The sequence below is a fragment of the Pteropus alecto genome, unplaced genomic scaffold (assembly GCF_000325575.1).
Source record: "Pteropus alecto unplaced genomic scaffold, ASM32557v1 scaffold461, whole genome shotgun sequence".
NCBI classification, from domain to species: domain Eukaryota; kingdom Metazoa; phylum Chordata; class Mammalia; order Chiroptera; family Pteropodidae; genus Pteropus; species Pteropus alecto.
This window is the reverse complement of record NW_006431079.1, coordinates 3,294,832-3,305,809: the sequence shown is the minus strand read 5'-3', so window position 1 is coordinate 3,305,809 and position 10,978 is coordinate 3,294,832. Positions and strand designations below refer to the sequence as shown.

Here is a 10,978-nt window from a genome sequence, read left to right as displayed (position 1 = left end):
TATGGCATTTAGCCAGTGCTGAATCAATGATCGTGAAGTCAAAGAATGTCATAGGTGATAAATGTGCTAAGAGAGGCACAATCTCTAGGAAAACTGCTGGATATAATTATAAGGACAAAATCATTTCTGCTCTTTGCTTTCCTAAGCCATAGCCATGTATTTGGAGGAATCACAGAGACCAAGGACTCTGAGGGGGAGGTAATATTTCAAACATAAGGAAACAAAGTATAACACACCGAATACTCATGTACCCACAGTACAGCCTTAACAAATCTTGTCATTTTGCTATACTTGCTTTAGACTTTTTTCTTTTTCTTTTTTAAAGGCATGTTATAGTTGATGCATGCTCTGATCCCAAAGGGATCCAATCCCTTTCCTCATGAATTTGGTGTTCATCATTCTAATGTGTGTTTTTATACTTTTACTATATAGGTATACATTTCTAAACAATATTTTGTACTGTTTTTCATATTTTAAAACATATTAACTTGATCTAGACTCATACTATATTTATGAAATTTATTTTTCCCCTTAAGATGTTTGTGATATCTACCCAAGTTGATATTTGAGATTTATACATAAGAATATGCTAACTTGTTTTGACTGTTGGATAGCATTCCATTAAGTGAATATACCACATTTTCTTTGCTCATTCCCCTGTTGATAAGCATTTTCTTTTTTCGATATTATAATCAATGTCACAGAAACATCTTTGTATATGCCTCCTTGTGTACACGTAACAGTTTTTCCTATCTATCTAGCATTGGTATTGCTGGGCCATAGGGAACATTCATTTTCAACTTCACTAGTTGGTACATATATTGCTCTCCAATTTACTCTCATCAGTGCTGTTTACCCAGCATGCAGCAGTGCTGTCCAGTTTACCAGCTTTCAAAGTCTTGCTAATCTGATGGGGATAAAATGATATCTGATTGTGATTTTAATTCGCATTTCCCCAGTTACCGCGGAGGTGAAGGTTTTTACATTTATTGGACATTTGGGTGTCATTTGTAAGTTTCCAATTCATTCCCTTTGTTCTTTATTCTACTGGGTGGCCTTTTCCTTACTGATTGTAGGAATTCTCTATATATTCTGGGTATAGTCTGTGACTAATCTTTTTATTTGTTTTACTGTGTCTCTTCTTGAATAAAAGTTTTAACTTAGGCAAATTTATTGTTTCCTTCATGACTGTGGGTTTATTGTTGTTGTTATTCTCTTTAAAAAATATTTTCTTACCCCAATGTCATAAATATATTCCCTTATATTTACATTCTCTACCCCAAAATCTGAACATTCTACTTTTGTGTGTCTGTATGTGTTCCATCTTGAATTTTAACTTCTCCATATGGAAAATTCATTACCCAACACTGTTTACTGAATAGTCTATCCTTTCTTTATTAATGTCACTTCTGTCATTTATCAGGTATTCAGATACAGTGGGTCTATTTCTGGGCTCTCTGTTCTATCCCATTGGTCTATTAATCTATTCCTGCACTAATTCCTTCATATCAATTGCTTCATAACAGATTTTAATAGGTGGCAGGATCAGTTTCTCCTCCTTGTTCTTCAAAATAATTTAAGCCATTCTTTGGCCTTCTCTCTTCTATATGAATTTTAAAATCAGCTTGCAAAGGTTTAGGAAAATCCTTATTGAGATTTTGATAGGCATGTCATTAAATTATATACAAATTTGAGAGAAAATCTCATATTTATAGTACTGAATCTTCAATCTACGAGCCAGGTAAAGCTCTCCATCTAGTCAGGTTTCCTTGTGTGTAAGATGTGGCAATGAACCCCAAGGGAATCAATCCTTCCCAACGGAATCAATCTCTAATGAAAGAGTAAAGAGCATTTGAGAAACCTATCTCTGAGTAGAGCCAAGCCAGCAGGAGTTGAAAGCAGGCTGTTCAAACTGATTGCTAAGGTTTGGCTAATTCAGGGATGGCAAACAAGCTCCAGCTTCCTGATCTCATTGAGGTAGGTACTGCTAGTCTACCATAATAGGTCCTCTGAGCCTGGGGTTCTCAGCTTCCTTCCCAATTGACTAATCTGGTACTTCCCAAATTAGTCAACTCCCCAAATTAGTCAGAACTAGCATGCTGAGTGAAACCAGACCAAACCTTTTTTAAGCAGACAGGCATTTGCTAGGACCCTATGATAATCCGACATTGGTGGCTCCAGGGGACTTCACAGGCCTGCGCAGAGGTCTGAGCTTGCTGTCTTCCACAAACAGAAGGGCAGAAACATCAGACATGTAACTTCCTCCCGTTTCGGAGATTGCTTCCCGCTGGAGAAACAGTAGATTTTAGGCAAATCAATTAGCGGAACAGACTAAATGGAGACATGCTTTGCCACCGGGTTTTGACTTTGATCTGGTTTCCACTTTTCATTCCAGCCACAGGCTACTCTGTGTTTTTAAGTGTACTGAAGTCCTTAAAACCTGGTCCCGGAATGCCTGGCAGTGGAAACTCCTTCCATTCCCTTACATATTTTATGGAAACAAATCGTTACAATATATTATAAAAAGATTACAATGAAGGCTTGTTTAAGGATCTCTGCCTTGCTCTCTCTGGGCCTTTGCATCTGGTGCACAGTAGGTGCTTACCTAATGCAGATTGGAGTCAGTTAACATCCATTAAGTATGTACCTATCATGTTTTCGGGCACTGGGTTAAGTGCTTATTACATGTGAACCCATTTTGTCCTCTCTAACATGGCATTATCATCTCCATTTTGAGATGAGAAGCAAAGGCTCAGGGAGCTAAAGTGACTCATTCAATGAAAGCCACACAGACGGTCAATGATCGAACTGCGAGCAGAGCTTTATCTACCCGTGACTGTGGAATCCAGGCCCAGTGCCATGTACCCACTTCTGCCTGTTACAGAAGGGAGGAGGGTATGGAGAAAGGAAAGAAAAGAGAGAAAGGGGCAGAGAGAGACAATGGAAGAAAGAGACAGAAAGGAGGAGGTTGAGAGTTGAAGGCCCCAGGCTTCTCCTCCTACTTTTCCCAAGGTCTGCGTCCTGGGTTCCTATGAATCTAGAAGTCAGAGTGTTATTGTTTGTCCCTTGGAGGAAGGAGAGAAGGAGGAGGAGGGCCGACTTCCACAGATGAGGATCCTCTCTGAAGGGAGAGGCACATTCTTTGAGGTCTGGTGTAGAGAAAAATCCTGAGTCCTGCCCTGGGGAGAGAATTGCCATAGCAACTTCGTGGCCTCTGTGGCTGGGAAGAGGGGCTCGGCTAAAGACCAAAGGGAGCATCAGATTGGTGATCAGAAGAGTTTAATTTGGTTAAACATTAAAAGAAAAAGAATTCCAGAATATAGAAACTATGTATCTCTAGGAGTGAAACTTTGGAAATTTTCTTTTCTCTGCTCAAATAGGCTATCATGTGCATCTATTGCAGTGGATATAATTTGCTTTTGCTTCATTTGCAGGATGTTGTTCAAAGATCATCCCCACCTCTCAATGGATGGATAGGATGGTTGTGTATGTGCAGAGGGCGTAGCTGTGGGCATGGGGAGGCCACTACAGGGAGGGAGTGGCACTCCTGTGAGCACGGATGCTCAAGTGAGCTACCCACTACATAAGGTACATTGCTGGAGTATTACTTCATCCAGGAAGGAATCGCTTGGGACTTCTGACTTCAGTTCCACCTCCCTCTTCCCTGGTCCCAGCTCCCCAGAACTCCTTCCTTTTCTGATGGTCGCTGAAGTAGTTCTATGAAGCCATCTCTTTCCCCCAGGCTCTCCGGGTATGGGCTTAATTAAAAACCAGTCCAGTTATCCCTTAATAGGAAATAGGGCAGACAGGATGTTGGTGCCAAAGCAAGCCAAAACCCAAGTCAGCATAGGAGGCATCCACAAGCTTCCTGTTATGACCCGCTGGGCTCAGCTACAAGGCATGCTAGGGCAGGAGCAGCAGGGGCTAGGGTTTTTAGGGAAGTGGACTGGCTGTCAACCTGGCAGGGGCTCCTGGGCATGTGGTTGGAGCTCTGACAAGAAGAGTCTCTTGCATTTGCCAGGAACACAGGTGGGCAGCAGTATCTTGCTTCTGAGAGGACCTCCTAATTGAAACAGAAAGTAGTTTTTGATTCAGAAATGGGATCTGGTTTACAAGAGGAAAGATAGGAGAAATTAGCAATACCTTACAATCCCAGCCAAATGGGGTCCAGGGGACTACTCCCCGTTCACTGGGAAACCTGTGAGAATTAGAGCTGGAACTCAGTCACTGGGACTGGGCTGGAGAAAGGCTAGAGCTGAGAAGGTAGGTGGGAGCCCAAGGAAAGAGCTTCCTCAGGAGCACATGGGTCATGAACACACATCTAAAACCTCTCTCTCCTACTTCAGAGATGTGGTTCCCACTATGAGTCAGGCCTGGGATCCCAGGACTGGGTCATGGGCCTGGGCAGAACTGAACAGGACAGTTAAACATCTGACCTACAGGTAGATCTGGCTAGGGAATGCAGAGACTGATATCTTTACCCTCACAGTGTGAATAATAAAGTGAAAATCTCAACTTGGACTTGTTAATCATCTGATTTTACCCTCCACAGCACCTGGTATTGACAAAGCACTTGGCTGACATTGACTCTATCCATTCACTTCTGAAATTAGACAATTGCATTTCCTCATTCCCATACTGAAGAGCCCTTAAAAAAATGAAAAAGAGGAAACAGAGGTCCGGAGGGGTAAAGGGTACTAGGCTAATACATACCGGGTGAACCACTTCCTCCCCTCTTGACCTCTGGCAGGCAGTGATCACTGCATTCTTTCCCACTGAGCCCAGAGGGGTGGACAGTGCTCAGCAGGGCCCTACATGTCTCCCTCTCCAATTGCTCAGCTTTTACCAACCCTTGTGTGATTACATGAGGAGCCAGAGAGGATGAAAAGGAGTGCTGCAAGAAAAAAGGGACCATGAAAAAGAAAAATGTTTGCCTCCGTTATTCTTTGCCACAATAGTGCTGTGCTACTGTGGTAGATTTTATTTCCAAAGATGATCCCAATAATATCTCCCAAACAATAATCTCTTTTGAAATGTGATCTTGCCATTTCTCCATCAAGAGGTGGCATCTATTTCTTTACCTATCTGAATATGGGAGAATATTGTGACTGTTTTGACCAATAAAATGTGGAAGAAGTGATGCCATAACAGAGCTAGCACAGCCCTTAACTGGCCCAGCAACTTCCTCTTTCTGCCTCATGGAACCCAAAGGCCATCTTGTAAGAAGCCAAGCCACATGGAAAGGTCATGTACAGTCAGTAGTCCCAGCTGAGCCCCAAGATGACAGCTAGCATCAAGCACCAGCCGTCTGCATGGGCTATCTCAGATGCCCAGGCTACATGAACTTTCAGATGACTGCAGCCCCAGCTGACGTCTGACTATAATCATATGAAGGACCCCAAGTGAGAATTGCCCAGATGAGACTAATCAATGCACAGGGTCATAGAAGATCATAATAAAATAGTATATAACAAATTGTTTTAAGCCACTAATTTCAGGGTAGTGGTTACTCAGCAATAGATATCCGGAACAGAAATAGACTACCCCAAAATTAATGCCGTAAACAACTGCCATATATTATTTCTCATGAGTCTAGTTGCTCATGTATTTTCAGTCAGTTGGCAGAGAGGCTAGGGGCTGGCTGATCTGGGGTGGCCTCCGCTGGGACAGCTTAGCTCTGTCTGTCTATGTGATCTCTCATTTCTCATCAGGCTGACCCAGCCTCTTCTCATGGCAGGAGCAGGGGGTTAACAGAATAAAAGACACAGGCTTCTTAAGACCTAAGTCTGGAAATGGCATACTATCATTTCCACTTAATATTGTTCAAAGCAAATCTGAAGGCCAGTGTATATTCAGAGAGTGGGGAAATGTATTTTATCTTTTGATGAGAGGAGCTACAAAGTCACGTTACAGAGGGCATGGATACTGAGATGGGTGGAGAATTGTGGCTGTTTTTGCAATCAGTCTATCCCAACATCTAATGAGGATATTAAGAAGTTTTGCTGGGGCTCGTGAGATATAAATCCTTCTTCTGTTTTGCTTGATATCTTTAGTTACATTTCCATCACTTAGTATTACTTTTCAATTTTAACTTTCCAGCCTGTACATGTAGGTAAAGAGAAAAGGGACCATGAACAAGATCTTCTGAATGGCCAGCCACACTTGTCAAGCTCTAGTCTAGTGGTTTTCAAATGGTATTCTGTGAAAGCCCTGGGCTTCTATAGTGGCTTCTCAGCAGCTATCAGGAGGACAGTGGTGTGTACAAGTGTGGGGCCCTCACCTTAACTAGAGCATCTCTGCTCGTTCTTGTGATTTCCATTGGAGAAATGTTATACAGCTTTGAAAAAATAAAAGAAAAAGATTTAAAGTCTACTGAACTAGACCAGCCTCTCCATAGAAAAGGTAAGAGTCTTAGTGAAGTTGAGTATCTTCTCCAGGTTATTCAGCAAAAGCGTTCTTGGCTGGGATTTGACCAAAGGCTAATTCTCCTACCTTATTCTCTTCTGTCCTCACTGGGTTCACCATAGAAGAGTTTTGCTGTAGCCTAGTGGAAGGGGGGAAACTGAGGCAAGCAGAAGGAATATTCTAACACTTTTTCAATTCTCTACTTCACCAAAAAGGAAACCATTTATAGTCCTTGAGCCCAGAGCCTCAGTGACCACCCCCCACCACGTGCACACACCCGCACACATACACACACTCACCCACACATGAACCCTACAAAACGTGATTCCCAGAACTACAGACAATTCAGAGAGTCATATTGGCAGGTAGACCGGGCTGGCTAGTCAATCCCAGGGTGGAGCAGGGCACACAGGATAGAGTTGGTTCCTCCAAAGGACAAATAGAGCTCCATCTGGAAGAAAAGCTCATTTCCCAGGAGAAATGGCTGGTCTTGCTTGGAGCCTATAATCTCCTTGTTCTCCTTCCAGTGTGTTAATTCCATTTCTTTCCAAGTTAATTTTTTTTTTTAGGACATGGGCTATTTATAGTTTCTCCTAAGCCCTTTCCAGTCTGTTTCCTGTTCAAGTACTGCATTAGTCACCAGAAAGTATCTCAGGCAATCTCTGAGTCCCTGCCTGATCTTAACAACAGGGAATAGGGATGCTGGTCAGACTCCGGGTGGGTCCCAGTGGAGAGGAGGCGAGCAAGATACAGGAGGCTGGGCTGTGAGGCAGAGGAAGTATCTCTTATCCTCTGTCTTCTGTGGCATGAAGCCCTAAGACCTAATGGCTTCCTGGAGTTTACTTAGCCCTTGGAGACACAGAAACTCTGCAGAGGCACCTCCATTTGACTGCATATTTTTGCCATTACTTGATGACCTATTTGCATGCAGCTTCTTGCAAAGAATTTCCTTCCAAGCCATATACGGTGATTTTATTGCACCACAAACTGAGGCTTCTATTTGCAGTCAATGATAGATGCTCCGTCTGACTTCTTTCTGCCTGTCCCTACATCCCTTCCTTTTTTCTGTAGGCTGCCTAGGCTGCTCTGAGCCCTCTCCGAGCTCTGGTTTCACCAAGAGTGTTTGATTCCAGGAACTTACAAGCTTCATCTGAAGGGAAGGTCCTTAATCTGAGCTGAGATTTTCTATCCATCGGCCCAGGAAACAGTGACCTCTGAGGCCAAGGGAAGGAAAAAGAGACTTCAAGCAGGTGAGCGGACACAGGGGGCAGCAACCAAGGTCTCCATGCCCCTCACCTTTCTGTGCCTTTGTTCATGTAGTTCCCTTGCCTGGAGTGTACACCCTGGACTGGGGACAATGTATCAAGGGATCCATTACTGGAAATCTTCAGCAGGCACCAACGTCTCTTGGCAGCCCCTGGCCACCTTGACGGCTTGGATCAACCTCTACGAATCCCTAGTGAAGTTGCTGAGTGCAGGTTTTCTGACTCTGCCTTGCTGGGGACAAAGGAGGGAGATCTAGAGGGAAGTCTGAGCTCTTATTTGCATAGCAAGTCATCAGGTGGCCAGCATCCCAGAGACTAAGGTTTTTTACTCCTCAAGCCCCAAACACAGGGACTCGAGTACCTTGAACACCTTGAACAAAGCTTCCACGGACTTTGGAGACAAATCACTCTAGGCTCTCCTCAGGAACAGTGTGGTCTTCTCAGTCTCAGCATCAGAGTGCAAATACCAGCCAGTCACTGAGCCCTGCTTTATGCCAGGCTGCTAGCCAAGTTCTGCAGAGACAAACACTCCAAACGCTCAAAAATGGTCTTGGTGAGAAAGTGCCTAAGCAAAACATGACCTTCCTGTCTAACTCAGAGAGCTGGCATGCACACTAGTGTCATGAGCAGAGGAAGAGGAAGAGGAATCTGAGGAGGAGGAAATTAGACATGAGACGTACATGCTAGGCACCAGCCCGGGCTCAGGCGTATCAGAGCAAATCCTGAGCTGTGATGCTCACCGACAATCTGGCACTACTATTTTGATTTTCATTTGTTTCCATTCTAGGAAATTCATTACAGACTGTCTCCCCACAGAGCATGCTCAATTATATCCTTGGGAATGCAAGAGCCCAGAAGAAGCAATCGGGGATGGCTGAGTCAGGCTTAGTCAAGGTTAAGGTTGCTTCTGCCAGTTCTGGAGGCCTTGGGACTTATTCCCAGGGGATGGGTGATCCAGGAGTAGGACAGGAACACGAGGACCAAGTAGAAGTGTCTCTCTCCTGGGACCATATGGTGGATTCTGAAGCAGAAAGCATGAGAAGGTGAGACCCTCATTCAAGCTCCTATTAAAATGAGGTCCTCTTCCTCTTCTACTTTTTAAATGATGAACATTAACATACATACAGAAAAGTACATAGAACATGTATTTACATATTCTAATAAATAACTATAAAGGAAATGTCCATATACTCACCATTCGCATCAAGAAATAAAATATTGTCAGCACACTGAAGACCCCTGCATGTCCCTACCTGATCATACTCTCCCTCTCCCTTAGACTTACAGCATCTACTTTCTTTTCTTTTAGTTTTGCCATCTAAGTTTACATCCCTAAAAAAAATAGTTTTATTTTGCCTGTTTTGAGCTTTACATGAATAGAATCGTGTCTGGGGGTTTTATGTGCCTGTCTTCTTTTGCTCAGTTATGTTTATGAGATTTAATCATGTTGTAGTGTATATCCGTCGTGTATTCTTTTTCATGGCTGTATAGTATTCTGCCACATGGCTATGTCACGTTTATTTATCCGTATTTCTGTGGCTAAACATTTGAGTTGTTTCCAGGTTTTGACTCTTATAAGCAATACTGCAATGAGCATTCTTGGTATGTATATCGTGGTGTAAATATGCATGTTTTTCTCCAGGGTTTATGCCTGGAAGTGAAATTGCTGGGTCATAGGATACACGTCTTTACCTTTACTAGATAATGACAAATGATTTTCCAAGTAGTTGCGCTGTCTCTTGCTCTCTCTCTCCCTGTTGCACAATTGTAGCAGCTATGCTGAAGAAAGGAGACCACAGGTTCAGAATTGCTGGCCCCACAGAGATAGCTCAGGAGGAAGAACTTCTGTTGAGAAACCAATCCATGTGTGCCTTTGTTTCTTTCCCTGTCTCACTTATGGAGCCTGTCAGCCCCTGCCTCACTCCCAACCTCTGCTGTTACCACTCCCCAAGTGAGCCCATTACTTCTCAACTTCAGGCTCATTTCAGTATGGTTCCCAGACAAATCTAGTCAATGACACAGTGGGCGGTTGTCATCAGAAGGTTAGTTCACAGCCATCAGACAAGAAGCCAGAGAAGATTACACAGGGCAGGGGCCTGAGCAGGGCTGGTGGCAGGATGGAACTCTCATGTCTTGGACCTGAGGCATGATGGTTCCTCATGGAATCTTTGAATAAGTAGGAAGGGGGAGATATAAGGATCCTCACTAGGCCCAGAGGCTTGGGACAGACCTAGGACTGCCTTCAGCATGGCCTATCACTTATGAATCTATATATTGCAACACAAACCCACCTTGACTACTCTTAAACAAAAAGGGGGACTTATTGGCTTGCAGCAAAATAGAACGATAGGCCTGCCTTCAGGAGAAGCTTGATCCAGAAGTTCTAACAATGTCATCAATAAAATATCTTGCCTTTGCTTTAGGAGTCAGTAGTTGCCAACAAGTGATAAGATGAAGGGCCAAAAAAAGGTAAGATTCTGGAACAGGAATGGAAACCAGTGGCCTTGGTTGAAGCCAGACCTTAGCAGGATCTATCACTGATGATGACTCAGGGAGTGATCCCCTGTGTCTGGATACAATGGGTGCCCCAGAGTGTTCTTAGTGTCTAGTAAGCCACTTTCTTAGCTTGGAGATTGACAGACTCATACAACACTATAAAGGCATGCTTGCATCCTCAGATTCCTGAAGAAAATTAATGTATTACTAGTCTGAGCATCTGGGATGGTATTCTCAGAGAAGAAAGGAAAAAGATGAATGCTCTTACTAGACATGGAAATTTTGAATATGTTTTCTTTCCTAGAAACTGAGAACTGAGGTCTGATTTGAGATATGACACTACTTCCAGGTAGGTAAGAAAATTTAGGTTCCAACACACTGTCAGGATTTCTGGGATATTTCTATGGTATGCGAGATCAAAGAGATATAATATTTGAACTCGAGGCTGTCTTGGAAATTTTAGAGGTACAGTAGCTACACTGATTTTTAATAACATTTATTCATTTTTTAATACAGAAAAAAGTAAGAACCAGTTGGCCCCAAATCCCACTGATGAAAAAAAGGATTGGAGAATTGCTATTAGCTGTCCCACCTAACTAAAGGGAGACCCAAAGCATTCCTAGCAGGCCTTGCTGCCCTGGCTACAGGTAAGATGGACTCAGCTACCTGGTTCTAGGTAGCCTCTTCAGTGGGCCAGCTACACTGATCCTCCACCACCCAGCCCCACCCTCATCATTCACCTAAGCATCCCCTAGGAAGCTCACAGCAGGGGACTATTTACTGAATGAGAATACTCTGAAAGGGAAGATTTT

At 43.4% G+C, this 10,978-nt stretch overlaps 1 long non-coding RNA gene across 5 annotated transcripts in view; it reads left to right on the top strand.

The window, feature by feature from the left end:
• Positions 1 to 7,130: 7,130 nt before the first annotated feature.
• LOC107196335 overlaps positions 7,131 to 10,978 on the top strand; it is a 10,687-nt gene continuing 6,839 nt past the window's right edge. For 3 of the 5 annotated variants that reach the window (XR_003042577.1, XR_003042576.1, XR_003042567.1), the window contains exons 1-2: positions 7,131 to 8,713; positions 10,683 to 10,813. This is a non-coding gene — a long non-coding RNA (uncharacterized LOC107196335). Of the gene's footprint in view, positions 8,714 to 10,470; positions 10,516 to 10,682; positions 10,814 to 10,978 lie in introns of all 5 variants that reach the window. The other 2 variants (XR_003042573.1, XR_003042575.1) reach the window with 2 other exon arrangements.